At 38.0% G+C, this 7527-nt stretch overlaps 1 long non-coding RNA gene across 3 annotated transcripts; it reads left to right on the top strand.

Annotated features, from left to right (window-relative positions):
* Positions 1-2956: 2956 nt before the first annotated feature.
* Positions 2957-6397, top strand: LOC102585625 (uncharacterized). Of its 3 annotated transcripts, none has more exons than XR_367754.2 (5): positions 2957-3187; positions 3707-3786; positions 3949-4066; positions 5657-5773; positions 5906-6397. It is a non-coding gene; the product is annotated as an uncharacterized lncRNA (long non-coding RNA). The 3 variants fall into 3 exon arrangements; XR_367753.2 differs by having other exon boundaries at positions 2958-3191; positions 5676-5773; XR_367752.2 differs by having other exon boundaries at positions 2960-3187; positions 5676-5773.
* The last annotated feature ends 1130 nt before the right edge of the window (positions 6398-7527 follow it).

Below are 7527 nucleotides of genomic sequence, written 5' to 3' on the forward strand. Positions count from 1 at the left end.
GGTTGCCACGTTCCGACATGCTAACTATTTGGGTTTGGGTTCCATGAGAAGACCATTGACTTGTCATAATTGTATATTTTGAGACATGTGAAGTTGTTCGTTATTTGTAAATGTTGATGATATTGTATATGTTTGATATATGCATGTGATTATATTGTTATTTGACTTATGTATGTTGCACTTAGTGGGATAGCCGCGTGATCTTACCAGTACACTGTGGTTGTGTACTGATACTGCACTTGCTCTTATTTTTGTTGAGTATAGGGCATCTTCAAGCGGCTACTGATAGACCTCACTTAGGAGATCAGTGATCGTTCGAATTCAAGGGTGAGCCAATTCTTCTGGGCTGCCATGGGTTCTCTTTCGTCTATGTCCACCATTTCCGGATTTAGACTATGTTCTAGTTAGTTGATTAGTTCATTAGATTGGGGTTGCATCCCTTCGTATTTAGACTTGTTGAGTTTTTGATATTTTGGTACATTGACTTTAAGGTTATAGGCATTACTTTCGCAATGTTAGTTTATTATTGTTAGACTTTTGTTAGAGTTTATGGAACTCTATTTATTTCCTAATATTTAACTTGCTTCCGTAACTTAAATGCCTTAGTTTTGATTTAGTTGCTTGGTTTGGGTTGTAGTAGTGGTTCTCCCACTAGAGAGTTAGTGTGGGTGCCAATTACGACGGTCTGGGTCGTGACAAAGTTGGTATCAGAGCCTAGGTTTGTTGATCTCGATGTACCAAAACAAGTCTAGTATAGTCTTGCGGAACGGTACGGGGACGCCTTTACTTTTCTTCGAGAGGCTATAGAACTTTGGGAAATCTCACTGTTTCTCTTGTCTCATTTTGTGCTATGACTTGATTCCAATTGGTATCTGGCGATTCAAATTGGTATCTAACCTCTTTCACTCTTCTGTCTGTAGATGGTTAATACTAGATTCAACAGTATTAGGCCCGTAGCTCCCGTCAATGCTCTAGCTGAGGAATCTGCAGCGAGAGGTCACGGTCGATGCAGGGGTAGAGGCCGTAAAAGAGTAGCGCCTGCTGGAAATGGAGCTCCTATTGAGAATGCTCATGTGAATAAGAACCCTCTTGCGCATCATGAAGAGATTGAAGAGGAAAATGTTGATGTTGAGAATGTTGAGGATGTGGGACAAGAGGAAGAGGTGCAGGCTGAGACTACTGATGTTCCCCCCATAGACCCAGTGTTAGCTCGACATATCATGTCATTCTTGAAAGGGTTGGTTGGTCCTGGAGTGCTTCCTTTTGCTCAAGCAACTCAAGCTCCTACTAACCTTTCTGTTGCTGGCACTGCGCCCAAGGTGGGTGGGACCGGAGGTAATAATGCTTTCTTCCGTCCTTTGTTGGGTTCTGTTATGACTGGTAATGAACATGAAATGTTGACTATGTTTTTGAAGCTAAAATCTCATGTGTTTCTTGGTTCTGAGAATGAGGATGCTTATGAGTTTATCTTAGATTGCTATGAGAGGCTTCATAAGTTGGGAATTTGTCCATTAACATGGGGTTGAGTTCATGTGCTTTCAACTTCAAGGTGAGGCTAAGCTGTGGTGGAGAGCTTATATGGAATGCTGATCTTCTACTTTACCTCCACTTACTTGGACCCAATTTCATGCTCTGTTTATAGAGAAGTATGTGCCTAGGACCTTGAGGGATCTCAAGAAGGATGAGTTCATGGCTTTGGAGCAGGGTGGTATGACTGTGGCTGCCTTATGAAGGCCAAGTTCCATGCCTTGTCTAGATATGCTACTTGCAGGGAGGAGCTTCAATGAGGTAATAGACTATGTTAAGAAGTTGGGGGGGGGGAAGGGTGAGGCGAAACGGTCAAGCTAAGGCATGGACAAAAAGGGCCAAGAACTCCGGGTAACTTTCAAGGTTCTTATTCCAAGGGGTCCGGAAGGCAAACGCTTGCAGCCAAGTCAATTCAGTCCGCTATGCCTACCTCTGCAGGTAGTTACTCGGAAATTCCATCTTATAATGTTCAGGATAGCTAGGGAGTCGCGCCTTCGACGGGTGGTAGACCATATTTTGATCGTACTTGCTACAACTGTGGTGAACCTGGGCGTATGAAGAGAAATTTTCTCCACCCACGTGTGTTAGATTCCACACATCAGCAGTCTAGAGCAGTGGTACCCGCGGGGAATGGTAATAATGGTAGAGGACGTCCACAAAGTAGGCGAGGAGGTAATCAACGAGGCCGTGGAGGTAGAGGTAATGGTAATGCAGTCAGGGGTAATGCGTAACCAGGCAGGGAAGTGGCTCGTCAAGATGATAGGTCTCAGTGTTATGCATTTCCGGGCAAGAATGAGGCAGAGGCGTCTGATGCAGTGATCACAAGTACTATTCTTGTCTGTGAGCGGATGGCTAATGTGTTGTTTCAATACACCAAAAAGTATTTTTAGTGGCAATTATTTAGCAGCAATAAAATAATTGCCACTAATTTAATCTCTAAAATAAGATATAGCGGCAAATGTACATTCACCGTAAAAAAAATTCTCTTTTCAGTGGCATTAAAAGATGGGGAACTTTCACATATAGCAACTCAAAAATAGCCCAATTACTCTCCATAGCTATAGTTTGATAATTACAATTCGTAGCTATATATTATAGGGAGGAGAGAGGCGAGAGAGATTGGGAGAGGGAGGAGAGAAGCGAGCGAGAGAGGGCAGAGAGTGGGAGAGAGGTGAATTGTATATGTATATAGGTTAGATAATTATATATTATACATATGTATTTGTATATTCTGGCGAATTATACATATACAAACTCGAAGTCAGCCCGCGTAATTAATGTATAATGTTAGTCGTGAGTGGTAATTATAGCAAACTATAGCTATAATGAGTAATTAAGTAGTATAAGTTTGCTTAACCGCGTAATTTTCCCTTAAAAGATAGTTGCCACTAAAAGTCAATAACTAAATTCAATTTTAATATTTTACTTATTCCCTCAAAGCAATAAAAGACGCTGGCCATTAGATCCGCTGCCCTCCTCCTCCTCCAGAATCACCACCTCCAGAGCCACCGTAGCCATTTTATCCACCGCCGCTTAAGTCACCGTATTCTCCGGCGCCACTGGAGCCATCGTATTCAGCACGGCCACCAAAACCACCGTATCCACCACCGCTATCCGGACCTCCAAATCCACCTCCGCTACGAATCAACACCGCTACTATGTCGGTATTCTTCCTCCTTCATCGGTTACTATCTGAATTTCTTTATTTTTGGAAGTTTAATGAAGTTATGATATTTTTATTCGTGTTTGAGATATTAGGAGCAATTTTAGCGCGTGCAATCGTCTTATGAAAAACCTAAGTTGTTAGAATTGAAGCTTAAGCCATTTTACATTTTCAGTATGTCTTTGTTTTCTCTTCTAATCAGATTTATGTATTCGAGTCCTCGCTCGAATCAAAGTTGAGTCGTTTTCTTCAATCCCTAATTTTGAACACACTGTCAATTTTCAATCTAACACTGGTTGAAAATTTAACCTTTTCATCTTTTCGATTCAAAATTCTGCTATAATTTGCATCTTTATCCTACTTTATTTGTGTGTTGTAAGCATCAATAGATTCTAAAGAGTATCTAACATTTTTGCTGCTGGTAGCATGTATTTTATTGTCCATGAGAACATCTGGAAGAAAATCCATGTTCTTATTCATATATCCTAAAGAGTTCTGGTGGAACTGTTATGACAGGTACACCAATTGGAGCTCGGCTATTTGTGGTTGCTCTAATTCCGCAGCTTGACATATGTAGTAATCGTTTTCCCTAGTTGGTAAGTTGACAAGCTTAGCTCTGTAAACTTGGAATAAGGTTTTAGTTGCTCTATCTTGGTGAGTTTAAAATTTGTGATCACAATCTGCTATTGTATATGAGTAGTTTCAATGTAACTTTGTGTTTCTACTAGCCAAGCTTGTTAATTTACTCTCTGGCTCAGGTTGATTTTCTTTCTCAGAGGTTTTGCACTTCTTATCTTGCGGAGGACGTTGATTAAGTGAAAATTGATATCTGCAAGACCTCGACTCTAATTTCTGAGATTGACCGAGTATTAATTTGTAAGTTCAAGTTGAGTTTTACTTGTGCAATATAAAATTGGAGCTTATGTGCTTTCTTTGTTTCTGCCACCTTGTTCGATGATATCTAATTAACACCAAGGGCTACGTTTTGTGGCTAATGTATATGACGTATATTACCACGTGCATAACTATCTTGTGCCACTGTAAACTTGGTCTGTTAAACTTTTATTTTCCTTTTAGATCATCAATTATCTGCCTTACTACCAGAAAGCATGTGTGTTTAGTTTTGCCGTTGTTCCTTGGGAACTTTTATCAGCAAAGATATTGACTAGTCATGAAAAAGGTCACACGATCGTATCAGAAGTTGAGTTTGTTGTCCTCCTTTGATTTGCATACTTTTTTAAGCTACAGATTTCATATGATACCATGAATCCACTACAACCTGCAGTAGGAGTGTATGACAGGTCCGTACCTCAAAATTCTATTAACACACAGAGCAGAGGCGTATCCAGGATTTCGGTTAAATGGGTGCACGATTACGAAGAAATGTATCTTAAATATAAATTTGATCATTTGACTTTTAGGTTCTAAATATGAACCATTAAATTTTAAAAACTATAGATTCAAAATATATAATACTATTAGTTTTAAATTTTAATATACACAATTGATTTAATTATATAAAAAAATTACGGTGCTTAATTTTTTAGGAATTTTCAATGTAAGACGCTTGAAAATTTTGAAAGATTAAAGGCAAAAATACAAAAGAAAAATTAGTTGAAACGTCAAAAGTGTCACTGATAACCACTTGGAGTGGTGTTACTCAAAAAGACAAGATAGATATAATATTTAAATTTTTATCCTCAGTTAGAGAGGTGCACCTAATCATCATCGTATTATTATATGATACTTTGAACATGGGTTCACACATCTATATTTAAATATTTTTTTAAAAATATAACACTACTATATATGATCTAGAGAGGGGAGCATGGGTTCACGTGAACCCACGGCACCCCCTCTAGATACGCCTCTGACACAGAGCATGTCGTTAATCATATATTTCTTTTAAGCAAGCTAGTCTATGTTGTTTTAGGCATCTAAAGCCTTCACATTTGGGAGTGGAAGGACTCCTTGCATATTTGTGTTGTAAAACTTGCATGCGTATGTAGCTTATGAAGTGTCGTATGGTTGGTTAATGCTAGCTAGACTCGTCACATGCTATATGTGTTTTACAAACTCTTGAAAACATGTGAGATCCCTTTTATCTAAATGATAGTGTGCATAGCTATATGTTTCCATCTTGTGTTGGTCCTCCACTTATTGCTTCTTGTATGCTGGAATTTTTCCACTTATTAATGTAAATATTTTCCCTATAAGAAAATTGAATCAGATATTCAGATAGTTGAATATACTTCACATAAGATTGTTTTCCTCACCAACATAATGATTTTAGGTAAATGTGTTTTTATTGATTTTGGACTAGTTAAAAGTTAAATGTATCCATATGATAGTCAATGCCTCCCGATTGGGTATAAAACTATAACTAGACTGTACTTTGGAGTGGATTTCTTTTCTGTTTACTTTATATTTTAACTATTTCAATACATTTTCTCTTTATAAATGAAGCATAAACTGGTATCTGCAGTCCGACAGATGCTAATTTGGTGGCAACATGTGGTGGAGACGAAGGAGAATTTATATGGAAGATTGGTTAAGGTGATTCTAGTTTAAAGTTATTAGAAGGTAAATGAGTCATGCCTGGCATTAAGAATCTGTCTCATGTTTATTATCCGAATGATTTATGGTTTTGTATCGCTAATTAGATATGTCTTATTGATATACCTTTTAACTTTTGTTTTTTGACATATGGTTCAGATCACAGAGATTTTGTTTAGTTTGGCTTTTAGTCCTGATGGTCAGTTGCCTTCTCCTGAAAGCATTGATGGGCATATGAGAGTGGGACACAACTTCAGGTAGTCTGAAGGGCAAACTTGAAGGTCCTAAAAGGGAAATTCAAGTGAAACATTTTCTTATGCCTAAGAAATTCATCTTTGCATGACAATTCGAGATCCAGGGGTCTGGTAACATCAAGAAGACATGGTGTTGGCTAGTGCAGAGTATCCTATTGTTTTGATATGGAATGATGGTATCCGAGAGGACACGAGGCAATGGTTTCTGAGAGGATATAGATATGTACTCTATGATGTTTAGAGATTTGATATGTGGAAGATTATTGAAATGAGAACAAGATTAGCTTTTACCTTCTAAAAAAAAGAAGATTAGCTTTTGGAATCAAGTGGAGTAATTTTTTTCATGTTATGTTGTTGACATTAAGATTATGAATGAATAGTTATTTGTTTTTGTTTATTGTGATTTTAATGAAGAACGTCATTTCTTAATATTAGTATTTGCAATTTGTGGGCAGTTTTATTGCCAATTAGATGCATCATTATTGATTATGCAAGATGTAAATTTCAGGTGATTTTAGTGGCCATTGTTATTGCCAGTAAATAATTGCCGCTAAAATTGAAATCTTTTAGCGGCAATAGTTGGTATCTTTACCGGCACTCTTTATAATTGCCACTAAAGCCTTTAGGGACATTGAATCCAATGACAATAAATTAAATGACGATAAAAGTTTTAGTGGCAATTTATGTTTCCACTAAGGTGCATATTAATTGCCGCTAAAAGCTTTTATTGTTGTAGTGTTTGATCCGGATTCTACTTTTTCTTATGTATCCGTGCGATTTGCCTCAAAGTTTAATATGATTTTGTGATATACTTGATGCCCCTATCCATGTTTCTACCCACCCCCAGTTTGGGAGAGTCAGTCATAGTTACCCATGTCTATCGTGTTTGTCCTATTTTGTTTATGGGTTTTCAGACTTGGGCTGATTTGGTAATTTTGGATATGACTGACTTTGATATAATCTTAGGCATGACTTGGTTGTCCCCCTATTATGCCGTGCTTAATTGTAATACTAAGTCTGTAACTCTAGAAATTTCGGGGAGGGAAAAATTAGAGTGGGAAGGGGTGTACAAGCCTAAGTAAGCTAAGATCATAGCCTCCATTCGAGCTAGGAAATCGATAGGGCAAGGTTGTTTGGCTTATTTGGCTCATATTAGAGATGTTGGGATTGAGGCTCCATCCATTGAGTCTATTCCTGTGGTGTCGGAATTTAGAGAAGTGTTTCCTAGTGATTTGTCTGGTATGCCTCCGGATAGAGATATAGATTTTTGCATTAATTTAGAGCCTGGTACGCGTCCCATTTCTATCCCTCCATATCGTATGGCTCTAGTAGAATTAAGAGAGCTTAAGGCTCAAACCTAAGAGCTTCTTGATAAGAGATTTATTTGTCCTAGTGCTTCCCCATGGGGTGCTCCAGTTTTGTTTGTTAAGAAACAAGATGTTAGTATGAGAATGTGTATAGATTATCGGCAATTGAATAGGGTCACTATTCGAAACAAGTACTCTTTGCCTTGAATAAATGATCTTT

The sequence above is a fragment of the Solanum tuberosum genome, unplaced genomic scaffold, assembly GCF_000226075.1.
Source record: "Solanum tuberosum cultivar DM 1-3 516 R44 unplaced genomic scaffold, SolTub_3.0 scf00165, whole genome shotgun sequence".
In the NCBI taxonomy this organism is placed as follows: domain Eukaryota; kingdom Viridiplantae; phylum Streptophyta; class Magnoliopsida; order Solanales; family Solanaceae; genus Solanum; species Solanum tuberosum.